Here is a 13,755-nt window from a genome sequence, read left to right on the forward strand (position 1 = left end):
GGGCTTAGGCTCCTCTACCTCCATTGTCCCTCTGACTGCTTTGACCAGCTTGTCTACCCGGTCAAGAGGCAGACAAAATCGCCCCGAGTCCTCTTCTCCTGAAGAGGACGAGGGAGATGAAGCCTGGGAGTCTCTGCTTTTTCTCCACTCTGCTGAGGAATCAGACTCCGCCGGGACCTCGCCCCTTAGACTTTGCGGCTGAGACAAGGACTTTAGGGTTTCCCTCATTTCTACCCTGACAATGTCTCTCAAACTCGCCGCTACTGCAGGCGACTCTTCTGCCACCGTCTGCTGAATACAGGGGGGGCACAATCTTTTGAGGCACGCGTCTGGTAATGGGCATGCACAGAGTGCGCATTCCCTATGTTTATTTTTATTTGTAGCTTTTTTTCCCTAGAAAAAGAAAAACACAGAAGGGGGGTCCCGTCACTGAGTGAACTTTCACGAAGATCACTTACCAGTGCCACAATCAAGTACCGGAGAACGAGGGGGATTTCTTTCAGCCGATGCTCCTGTCTGCCTGGAGGAGCTTTTACGAGTGGACTGGTCACTTCGTCCCGCATTACTGTCACGGGACCCTTTCTTTTTCTGTTTGACCTGCCGAAGGTCATCCAGGGGCGGCAGTGATGTCTGCCGCTGCTGCCCTTGCTTCTGTCGCTGCTGCTCTCGATCGCTTTCCATCACCACTGCTGCTGCTGCTGCTGCTGCTGCTGCACACTGCTGCATGTAGTAATGTGGCCAAGGCAAGGTACCCTGCCCGGGTCCCGCCTAAATACCCCTCCTCCGGTCAGCAGTTTCCATGCCGCGCCCCTCCCCCCCCTTAATGGATCTCCCTACCCCAGCTGGCGCCCCACCGCGCGCCATCGGTGTTTCCGATGGGCGCCGCCATCTTGGGATCGCCGCGCATGCGCAGTAGCGCGCTGACCCGGAAGCGCCTCCTCCGCCCGCCCCCTGACGTCACCGCTACCCCGGAAACGCCGGAAGCTCCGCGGGACGCCCGGGAGCTCCGGAGCAGCGCCCGGTCGCAGCCCTCTGCACAGCGCTGGCAACCTATCTGCGCCGCCGGAGCCGGGAATCCCGGGGGGGAAAATACTTACCGGCGGCGGCTTAATTCCGGAGACGGCCATCCTCCGGACGCCGCTCCCTGCTGTCCATGCCACCGCCGTGATACCCATCCTGGGCCACCGTGGCGTCTTCCAGAAAATCCGAACCAAGCCGAGGTAGGAGACCCCCTCGCTACCGGTGTCGGCTGGCCGGCCTGGGATCCCATTCTTCTGTAGGATCCCGTCCCCTCAGGAACAGGAAACCAACTGATGCGTGGGAGAGGTACCGCCCTTTTGTATCTGTAGGTTTCCTGTTCCTATGGGGCGGATCCCCTCTCTCGTGGTGCTGTCATGGGAGTCCGAATAAATATACATAGCTAGATGGCGAAGGTGGTCAGAGGAAGGGGCAAAACTAATGTTTTCATTGTGTCCAAGGGGGTGTACTGTATTCAGGGTCCAAATCCATCTGGACCCCCTCTGTCCCAATATTTGGCCGATGTTTCCACCTCTTATAGTACAGATGATTCTATCAATGCCCCTCACTTGGAATCCAGATGAATCACAGTCATGGTGCAGCTTGTAGTGTCTGGGAATGGTTATGGGACAAGTTGGATCATCTTCATTATTTGTTGCATCTATCCCATGTATATGTCCTTGTGCCCATAATGGGGTTCCACTACTTGGACAACCTCTTCTCGCTCTAAATGTTTGCCACTGTGAAAATAAAAACACTTAGGCTGGGGTCACACTTGTGAGTGTCATGCGAGAAACTCCCATCAATAGAAATACATGCAGCCGCACGCTATAGTCCGAGTGCCGGCGGCAGTGACGGGTGTTGAGGCGAGAGACTTACATGAGTCTCTCGCATCACACTCGCAAGTGTGACCCCGGCCTTATACTCCTCTCCTGTATCAGCACCTTTAAAGAAAAATTCCAATAAGTGATCAAAAAGTGATATCTACCCCAAAATGGTATCAATAAACCCATCAGCTCGCCACACATAAACCAAGCCCTCACTCAGCACTGTCGAGGGAAAAATCAAACTGTAACAGGTCTTGGACAATGGTGATACGTTCAACATTTTGGTTTTTTTTTACGAATTTCAAAAAATGTTTTCATTGAATAAATAATCATGCAAGTTTGGTTTTCCTGTAATTGGAGAATCAGGTAGCTTGGCCATTTTACTGCACAATGAATGCCAGAAAAACAAAACCCAGAAATGAATTGCGTGTTTTTTTCTCAATTTATCCCCCTTCTTGTACATTGCAAAGAAAAATAAATGGCGACAATCAAAAGTACAACTCATCCTGCAAAAAACTACCTCATATGGCTTTGATGGCAGGAAAATAAAAATGTTATGGCTCTTGGAAGAAAATGACAAAAAACAATCACAAAAATGATAATGTGCTCAGTTGTAAAGGGGCCAAACAGGAAACTTACTGGGCTGAATAACGGCCATAACTGGGGTAAAATGCTGGGATCAGATGGGTAGTAAATACTTCTTGGTCAGAAAGTGACCTAAGTCCGTACCTCTGACTTCATGGCGCAGGGGATAGAGATGTGTATGGCCGTCCTGTATATTGTACTTATGTGGTCGGCGCTCAGATATTGGAATCTCTCTGGTAGATTTATTACTGCACACATTTCTAGTCTTATGTTATGGTGTCACTTTTTACCTTTATACTGGTGGCTCTGGAATATGACATATAATTTCATGATTAAATCTCTTTCTAATCTGTGCCCAGGAGCAGCGATCTAAAGCGCAGTCGTCTCCCGTAAAAAGATGGACAGCGGCCCGGCGTTTGATGCAAAGGCCTACGTGGACATGATCTTGGACCTGCAGGAAGACTTCATGGACTCTGTTAGTGCCAGGCTCTTTCCTCTATTACATGGCTGTGTACTGTATGTTTGATTTAATCCGTAGCGGATCCAATGCTTTTTACACTCATAGACTTAAATAGAGAAGCTACATCTGACCTACAGAAGAAACTAATGGCCGCGAAGATGCTTTTTGCACGCAGATTCGATCCATGAAAAGAAAGGCCGCTCCTATCAACTAATCGAATCACATTGGTTCTCGTACTGTCCGAGTGATGTCAGTTTCTTCATGGACATTTCTCAGAGCGAAAATATAATTGTGTGAACTCGTCCTTACACTCAGAGGCGGTGACTGTTAGAGGGTCCTGCTAATTTTGCTGTCAAAATGGCAGAAAAATGGCATTACATTTTCCAGACCCCACCACAACTGATGAGGAATTAGGCCCAGATATACGATCCCGTGTAATGTGCAGCGGGGGGCAGATACTTATAGAGGATGACCCGATTGTCTGTTATTAAAAATGTATGTACCAGAAACCACACAAGGCGAGTTCTTGTCGATCTGTTATTAGAAAACAGATAAATTACTAATAATGTTTTTTTCTCATTGCAACAGGTGAGAGAAGATGGATTGCGGCTCACAGAGTATTACGTAAGTGATATGAGCAGAATATAAAAAACACAGAGAAAAACACCAATAATATCATTGTGCAGATCTGAGAGCCCAAACATTTCCCAATACAATCTCTGATTTTCCTCTCTTCTTCTATAAGGATCAGATTGCGGACGGATGTGACGACGATGACGGGGTAAGAGCATCATTGGCACCATAGTCTATATAAGTGCTCCCTTACCTGTAGACATCTCTAAACTATAACTCCTAGTATGCAATAATATGGGGAATTCATAAAATTACTGAAATGAATGGGGTTGTTCAGCCCTGGTGTAATTTTCGGCAGAATGTGAACAGTATCTGATGTTCCACTGACCTGATCACTTGTAGGTCAATCACTGACTTTTGGTCACTTGACAAATGCTAGACCCGGCACACGTAGCCGAATCCTGACAGTGTGTTAGGATACAATGATTTCTGAAAATCCCGCCGAGGCTACACAACCTCTTTATAGGATTACAAAATAGATACAAGGAAACTAACTCTTACCTGTTGTATTGCAGCCGATCTACATGAAGCTGGACGATGGCATCAGGATCCCAGGGGAGGACGTAAGTGATGGGAGGGATGATCCAGCGTGTATCTTCATACTGAACGGACAGGACATGATTTACATTAGCATCATGTAGAGGAAAAAACTGGAAACCTCCTTCTATTTGGTCCTAGTAGTTGTATACAGATCCGCATCACTACACAGCATTTCTCCCTACACACAGTATATGTCAGTATCATCCCATCTCTCAGCTGATGCTTCTTAGCCTCTTGGATTATTACACGTAGGGATCGACTCCAGGTCACAGGCTTTTTGCGCCTGTTTTTTTCCTAGTTTTGTGTGCTCAGCGCCTTTTTTGTTTGCACATAATTCGTTATTTTATTTGTGCCTTTTTGAAGTCTGTTCTGTATGTTATTGCCTTTTTTTTATTTTGTTTTCCGTTTTGTGGATGGAGTCTAGTATTTCCAGATATTTTATCCTGATTCATCAATTTCTGAATTTGCCACAACCTTACTCCAGTCCAACCCTGCTGTATTTTTGAGTAAGTCAGTATTGGGGCAATTTTTGCGACTTTTGGCATCAATAGCTACGAAAAAAAGTTAAAGAGAAAGCCTGTATTTGACTTAATGCCAAATTCACGAATCTCGTGCACCATTTTGATGAGTTTGGTACCAAAAAAGCAACAAATACCACAAGACAAAAAAAAGAAAAGTGACATAACAAAAATGCACATGATGAATCGGGGCAACGATATTTAGTTTTACTTCATTATGTGTATAGGAGGAAGAAACCACCTGCTGCGCCTGGCCCCGTATTCACGCAAGAAGGATCATGAGAAGAGCAAGGGCCAGGATTGCCTCCTTCATGAATGCCCTGTTTAGATAAGTATAGTTAAGTAAGGATATAGTATAGAGTACAAGCATATTTAAAATTTAAAAAGAAAAAAAAAGGTTAAGTATAGGTAAGTAAGGATAAATATATTTAATAAAAGATAAGTGTTGTTAATATAGGCAAGAAAAGATAAGTGGCTAAGTAAATATAAGTATAGGTAAAGTATAGGTATGTTTAAAATTTAATAAAAATAAAAAAGTATAAGTATAGGCACCGTAAGTAAGGATAAACATGTTTAAGAAAAGATAAGTGTAGCTAGATATAGGTAAAAAAAGATATGTATAGGTAAAAAAGGATAAGTATAGATAAGAAAGTATGGGTAAAGTATAAGTATGTTTAAAATCAATAAAATTAAAAAAAAAGGCATGAGAGGATAAGTATATGAAAAAAATGATCAGCATAGCTAAGGATCCAGAAGGGTAGAAGTATTAAAATATAACTTTTACTATGTTAGGATGAAATAGCCACAGGCTAATTAACAAACAAGACAAAAATCCTCATGGGTAATTATCACCTAACAAAATGAGTTGCACTAGTCAGTATTCACGTGCAGTGAGGTACTTGTCATGGTGATTATATATGCTGTACACATTTAAGAAAAGGGACAGTCTCACCAGATCCTGGTAATAGAATGATCCAGGTTAGATGATCCTTTGTATGGGAAATAGAAAGGGGTGAGGGTCGCCATTATAAGGAGAGCCACGCGTTTCACCACAGTGTTTTCCAAGGATCAGTTGAGAAGATGCACGCAGTACTCCCTATGCGCTTCACCAACAATTCTTCAGAGGAGACAGAACCCGGATGGGGAATAAAGTGTCAGCCATAGTGGCTGAGATATACAGTTCCCAGAACCAAGTGTAGGGAGCAGTGCCTGGTCTACAGTATGGCAACTTGCGTTCATTAAAAAAATAATATTACCACGCTTTGAAAAACATCATTTCTGGCACAAGATCCACTGGACCGCAGAGGTAACTTATGACGCTTCCTTGGAGCGCTCATGTCACTTCCGGCGTGCCACCCACAGAAGCGCACAGTATGTCTCCCTACAACTGACACTTTATGCCCCATCCACTCTCTGTCTCCCCTGAAGAATCGAAGGTGAAGCGGTTCATTTGTGAGCACTGCAGGGCACCTTCGCAATTAATCCTTGGAAAACACTGTGGAAAATTTGTGGCTCTCCTACAGCTGCGCCTCTCACCCCTTTCTTTTTCCAATTCAAGAGATCATCTGTCCTGGAACATTCTAAGAGTGTGTATACATGTTGCGGATTTTGCTGCAGATCCACAGCAGTTTTGGTCCTGCGGATCCGTAGCAGTTTCAGCTGCGGTGTACAGTACCATTAAAATCAATGGAAATTGAAGTTTCAAAACCGCAGCATGTCAATTCTTTGTGCGAATTCCGCAGCGGTTTAGCACCTGCTCCATGACAGGTGTCAAACCACAGGGGAAATCCGCAGGATAAACAGCAGAAAAACTGCAGGTTTTTGACAAATCCGTGCGGAAAAATCCGCAGTAGAATCCGCAACGTGTACACACAGCCTAATAGGACACCGCCAGGATCTGGTGAGACTGTTCCTTTTCTTAATTGTGTAAAGTATATATATATATACTAGCTGAAGAGCCCGGCGCTGCCCGGGCATAGTAACTAACTGTGGTTAGTTATAGCAAATTATAATTATCCTCCATCCCATAGTCCCGTGCCCATATACCCATCATACATATCCACCATCCCATAGGCCCGTGCCCATATACCCTTCATACATATCCTCCATCCCATAGTCGAGTGCCCATATACCCATCAAACATCCTCCATCCCATAGTCCCATGCCCATATACCCATCATACATATCCTTCATCCCATAGTCCCGTGCCCATATACCCATCATACATATCCTCCATCCCATAGTCCCGTGCCCATATACCCATCACACATCCTTCATCCCATAGTCCCATGCCCATATACCCATCATACATATCCTCCATCCCATAGTCGAGTGCCCATATACCCATCAAACATCCTCCATCCCATAGTCCCATGCCCATATACCCATCACACATCCTTCATCCCATAGTCCCATGCCCATATACCCATCATACATATCCTTCATCCCATAGTCCCGTGCCCATATACCCATCATACATATCCTCCATCCCATAGTCCCGTGCCCATATACCCATCATACATATCTGCCATCCCATAGTCCTGTGCCCATATACCCATCATACATATCCTCCATCCCATAGTCGAGTGCCCATATACCCATCATACATATCCGCCATCCCATAGTCCCATGCCCATATACCCATCATACATATCTGCCATCCCATAGTCCTGTGCCCATATACCCATCATACATATCCTCCATCCCATAGTCGAGTGCCCATATACCCATCATACATATCCGCCATCCCATAGTCCCATGCCCATATACCCATCACACATCCTTCATCCCATAGTCCCATGCCCATATACCCATCATACATATCCTTCATCCCATAGTCCCGTGCCCATATACCCATCATACATATCCTCCATCCCATAGTCCCGTGCCCATATACCCATCATACATATCTGCCATCCCATAGTCCTGTGCCCATATACCCATCATACATATCCTCCATCCCATAGTCGAGTGCCCATATACCCATCATACATATCCTCCATCCCATAGTCCCGTGCCCATATACCCATCATACATATCTGCCATCCCATAGTCCTGTGCCCATATACCCATCATACATATCCTCCATCCCATAGTCGAGTGCCCATATACCCATCATACATATCCGCCATCCCATAGTCCCATGCCCATATACCCATCATACATATTCGCCATCCCATAGTCGAGTGCCCATATACCCATCACACATCCTTCATCTCATAGTCCCATGCCCATATACCCATCATACATATCCGCCATCCCATAGTCCCGTGCCCATATACCCGTCATACATATCCTCCATCCCATAGTCCAGTGCCAAGATACCCATCACACATCCTCCATCCCATAGTCCAGTGACCATATACCAGTCATACATATCCTTCATCCCATAGTCCAGTGACCATATACCGGTCACACATCCTCCATCCCATAGTCAACCATTATGACATCATAATGAGCGGCGGGGATTGCAACCTATGACGACATCAGCGTCGCCATGGCAACCATTATGACATCATAATGAGGGGCGGGGCTTGACACACACACTTTTTCCCCCATTATGTAGAAAGGGGCAAAATTGTTTGGTAAATTTAAACGCGCGCTCTTAAAATTTCGCCTCACAACATAGCCTAGGACGCTCTCGGGGTCCAGACGTGTGACTGTGCCAAATTTTGTGGCTGTAGCTGTGACGGTGCAGATGCCAATCCCGGACATACACACACACCACACACACACCACACACACAACACACACCACACACACACATACACACACTTTGAGCTTTATATATTAGATACAGTATATATAGAAGCATCACTCTGTCCGAAGCCTTTATAGACAGAAGAAGGCATCCAGCGGTTACAGGTAAGAGGAGTGTGTATGGCGTCGGAGATCGCGGTACGCGTAGACACTGAATACATACCGTGATCTCCAGGACCATACTTACCTGACAGTGAGGAGCATTGCCGCGGCTCTTCTCTTCTCGCCGGAGACCGGGGCAGGAGTGCGGCGGCAGAATCACACATGAGCATAGCGCTAACCGGCGCCATTTTACTGAAGACACATTTGCAGTGTGTCTTCAGCAATATGGCGCCGGACAGCACGGTATGGGCATGCGCATACTCCGGCGCAACACTCCTCCCCCGGCCTCCAGCAGAACGGGACAGCGCTGGAGCACAGGGAAAACAGATGAGTATAAATGTTTTTTTTTGTATGTGTGCAGTTTAATAGGGGTGAGGGGGACCATACATATCAGGATAGGGGGGTGAGAGGTAGCATGCATACAAGGATAGGGGGTGAGGGGACCATGCATATCAGGATTGGGGATGAGGGGCTAAGCATACCAGGATTGGCGGGTGAGGGGAGCATGCATACCAGGATGGCGGGTGAGGGGGCCATGCATACCAGGAAAGGGGGGTGATTGGACCATGCATACCAGGAAAGGGGGGTGAGAGGACAATGTATACTAGGATGGGCGGGGTGAGAGGACCATGCATACCAGGATAGGGGGGTGAGGGGACCATGCATATCAGGATTGGGGGTGATGAGACCATGCATGCCAGGATAGGGGGTGAGGGGAGCATGCATACCAGGATGGCGGGTGAGGGGACCATGCATACCAGGATTGGGGGGGTGAGAGGACCATGCATACCAGGATTGGGGATGAGGGGACAAAGCTTACCAGGATTGGTGGGTAAGGGGGTACCATATATCCTACGATAGGGATGGGGGGGACCATGCATACCAGGATGGAGGGTGAGAGGACCATGCATACCAGGATTGGGGGGTGAGGGGACCATGCATACCAGGATTGGGGGGTGAGGGGACCATGCATACCATGATAGGGATGAGGGGGTACCATATATTCCAGGATTGAGGGGTGAGGGAACCATGAATACCAGGATATGGATGAGGGGGTACCATGCATACCAGGATTTGGATGAGGGGGTATCATGCATACCAGGATTGCAGGGTGAGGGGACCATTCATACCAGGATGAGGAATGGGGTGCCATGCATACGAGGATTGGGGGGTGAGGGGTCCATGCATATCAGGATAGGGGGGGTGAGAGGACCATGCACACCAGGAAAGGGGGTGAGAGGACCATGCATACCAGGATAGGGGGTGAGGGGACAATGCATACCAGGATTGGGGGTGAGGAGACCATGCATACCATGATAGGGATGAGGGGGTCCTATGCATACCAGGATTGGGGGTGAGGGAGCCATGAATACCATGATAGGGATGAGGGGGTACCATGCATACCAGGATTGCGGGGTGAGGGGACTATGCATACCAGGATGAGGAATGGGGTGCCATGCATACCATGATTGGACCATGCATATCAGGATAGTGGGGGTGAGAGGACCATGTATACCAGGATAGGGGGGTGAAGGGTACCATACATACCAGGATTGGGGATGAGGGGGGACCATGCATACTAGGATTGGGGGGTTAGGGGACCATGCATACCAGGATTGGGGGGTGAGAGGACCATGCATACCAGGATTGTGGGGTGAGGGGACCATGCATACGATAGGGATGAGGGGGAGTGAGGGAACCACGTATACAAAGATATAGATGAGGGGTACCATGCATACCAGGATAGGGATGAGGGGGTACCATGCATACCAGGGTTGGGGATGTGAGGGGACCATGCATACCAGGATTGGGGGTGAGGGGACCATGCATATCAGGAAAGTGGGTGAGAGGACCATGCATATCAGGATAGGGGGGGTGAGAAGACCATGCATACCAGGATAGGGGGGTGAGGGGACAATGCATACCAGGATTGGGGGTTAGGAGACCATGCATACCATGATAGGGATGAGGGGGTCCTATGCATACCAGGATTGGGGGGTGAAGGAACCATGAATACCAGGATGAGGAATGGGGTGCCATGCATACCATGATTGGACCATGCATATCAGGATAGTGGGGGTGAGAGGACCATGCATACCAGGATAGGGGGTGATTGGACCATGCATACCAGGAAAGGGGGGTGAGAGGACAATGTATACTAGGATGAGGGGGGTGAGAGGACCATGCATACCAGGATAGGGGGGGGTGAGGGGACCATGCATTCCAGGATTGGGGGTGATGAGACCATGCATACCAGAATAGGGGGTGAGGGGAGCATGCATACCAGGATGGCGGGTGAGGGGACCATGCATACCAGGATTGGGGGGGTGAGAGGACCATGCATACCAGGACTGGGGATGAGGGGACAAAGCTTACCAGGATTGGTGGGTAAGGGGGTACCATATATCCTACGATAGGGATGGGGGGGACCATGCATACCAGGATGGAGGGTGAGAGGACCATGCATACCAGGATTGGGGGGTGAGGGGACCATGCATATCAGGATTGGGGGTGAGGGGACCATGCATACCAGGATGGGGGTGAGGGGACCATGCATATCAGGATTGGGGGTGAGGGGACCATGCATACCAGGATGGGGGGTGAGGGGACCATGCATACCAGGATGGGGGGTGAGAGGACCATGCATACCAGGATAGGGGGGGTGAGAGGACCATGCATACCGCGAATGGGGGGTGAGGGGACCATGCATATCAAGATTGGGGGGGTTGAGGGAACCATGCATTCCAGGATTGTTGGGTGAGAGGACTATGCATACCAGGATTGGGGGGTGAGGGGACCATGCATATCAGGATTGGGGGTGAGGGGACCATGCATACCAGGATGGGGGTGAGGGGACCATGCATATCAGGATTGGGGGTGAGGGGACCATGCATACCAGGATGGGGGGTGAGGGGACCATGCATACCAGGATGGGGGGTGAGAGGACCATGCATACCAGGATAGGGGGGGTGAGAGGACCATGCATACCGCGAATGGGGGGTGAGGGGACCATGCATATCAAGATTGGGGGGGTTGAGGGAACCATGCATTCCAGGATTGTTGGGTGAGAGGACTATGCATACCAGGATTGGGGGGTGAGGGAACCATGAATACCAGGATATGGATGAGGGGGTACCATGCGTACCATAATAGGGATGAGCTGGTACCATGCATACCAGGATGAGGAATGGGGTGCCATGCATAAAAGGATTTGGGGTGAGGGGACCATGCATATCAGGATAGTGGGGTTGAGAGGACTATGCATACCAGGAAAGGGGAGTGAGGGGACCATGCATACCTGGACTGGGGGGTGAAGGGGCCATGCATACCAGGATAGGGGATGAGGGTGCACCATGCATACTAGGAAAGGGGGGTTAGGGATAATATGCATATCAAGATAGGGGGGTGAGGGGACCATGCATACCAGGATTGGGGGGTGAGGGGACCATGCTATACCAGGATTTGGGGGTGAGGGGACCATGCATACCAGGAAAGGGGGTGAGAGGACCATGCAAACCAGGATAGGGGGGTGAGAAGACCATGCATACCAGGATAGGGGGTTGAGGGGATAATGCATACCAGGATTGGGGGTTGAGAGAACCATGAATACCATGATAGGGATGAGAGGGTACCATGCATACCAGAATTGCGGGGGTGAGGGGACCATGCATACCAGGATGAGGAATGGGGTGCCATGCATACCAGGAAAGGGGGGTGAAGGGACCATGCATACCAGGATTGGGGATGAGGGGGGGACCATGCATATTAGGATTGGGGGGTTAGGGGACCATGCATACCAGGATTGGGGGGTGAGGGGACCATGCATACCATGATAGAGATGAGGGGGTACCATGCATACCAGGATAGGGGGTGAGAGGACCATGCATGCCAGGATAGGGGGGTGAGAGGACCATGCATACCATGATGAGGAATGGGGTGCCATGCATACCAGGATTGGGGGTTGAGGGGGCTATGCATAACAGGATTGGGGGATGAGGGGTACCATGCATACCAGGATATCGATGAGCAGGTAGCATACATACCAGGATTGGGGTGTGAGGGGACCATACATACCAGGATAGGGATGAGGACCAGAATTGGGAGGTAAGGGGTGCCATGTATGCCAGGATTGGGGATCAGGGGACCATGCATACCAGGATTGTGGGGGGTGAGGGGGTACCATACCTCCTATGATAGGGATGAGGGGGGACCATGTATACCAGGATTAGGGGTTGAGGGGACCATGCATACCAGGATTGGGGGGGGGGGGGGGGGGGACCATGCATACCATGATAGGGATGAGAGGGTACCATGCATACCAAGTGTGGGGGGGTGAGGGGACCATGCATACCAGGATGGGGAATGGGGTGCCATGCATACCAGGAAAGGGGGGTGAAGGGACCATGCATACCAGGATTGGGGATGAGGGTGTACCATGCATACCAGGATACGGGGGTGAGGGTACCATACATACCAGGATTGGGGATGAGGGGGGGACCATGCATATTAGGATTGGGGGGTTAGGGGACCATGCATACCAGGATTGGGGGGTGAGGGGACCATGCATACCATGATAGAGATGAGGGGGTACCATGCATACCAGGATTGGGGGTGAGGGAACCATGCATACCAGGATAGGGGGTGAGAGGACCATGTATGCCAGGATAGGAGGGTGAGAGGACAATGCATACCAGGATAGGGGGGTGGGGGGCCCATGCATACCAGGATAGGGGGGTGAGAGGACCATGCATACCAGGATAGGGGGGGGGACCATGCATACCAGAATTGGGGGGTGAGGGGGCCACGCATACCAGAATTAGGGGATGAGGGCTACCATGTATATCAGGATAGGGGGTGAGGGGTACCATACATACCAGGATTGTGGGATGAGGGGTACCATGCATACAGGATTGGCGGGTGAGGGGGTACCATAAATCCTACGAGAGAGATGAGGGGGACCATGAATACCGCGATTGGGAGGTGAGGGGACCATGCATACCAAGATTGAGGGGGTGAGGGAACCATGCATTCGAGGATTGTTGGGTGAGAGGAGTTTGCATACCAGGATTGGGGAGTGAGGGGACCATGCATACCATGATAGGGATGAGGGGGAATCATGCATACCAGGATTGGGGGGGTGAGTGAACCATGAATACCAGGATATGGATGAGGGGTACCATGCATACCAGGATAGGGATGAGGGGGTACCATGCATACCAGAATAGGGATGAGGGGGTACCATGCATATCAGGAAAGTGGGGTGAGAAGACCATGCATACCAGGATAGGGGGGTGAAAGGACCATGCATGCCAGG

The 13,755-nt window shown here is 49.3% G+C and overlaps 1 long non-coding RNA gene across 1 annotated transcript in view; it reads right to left on the reverse strand.

The window, feature by feature from the left end:
* Positions 1 to 1,576: 1,576 nt before the first annotated feature.
* LOC141057998 (uncharacterized) overlaps positions 1,577 to 13,755 on the reverse strand; it is a 56,537-nt gene continuing 44,358 nt past the window's right edge. Inside the window, exons 2-3 of the long non-coding RNA XR_012222067.1 lie at positions 4,024 to 4,124; positions 1,577 to 1,757 (exon numbers count right to left, since the gene is read on the reverse strand). This is a non-coding gene — a long non-coding RNA (uncharacterized lncRNA). The remainder of the gene's footprint in view (positions 1,758 to 4,023; positions 4,125 to 13,755) is intronic.

This window comes from Dendrobates tinctorius, unplaced genomic scaffold, assembly GCF_039654945.1.
Source record: "Dendrobates tinctorius isolate UK_male_01 unplaced genomic scaffold, ASM3965494v1 ptg000208l, whole genome shotgun sequence".
Classification (NCBI taxonomy): domain Eukaryota; kingdom Metazoa; phylum Chordata; class Amphibia; order Anura; family Dendrobatidae; genus Dendrobates; species Dendrobates tinctorius.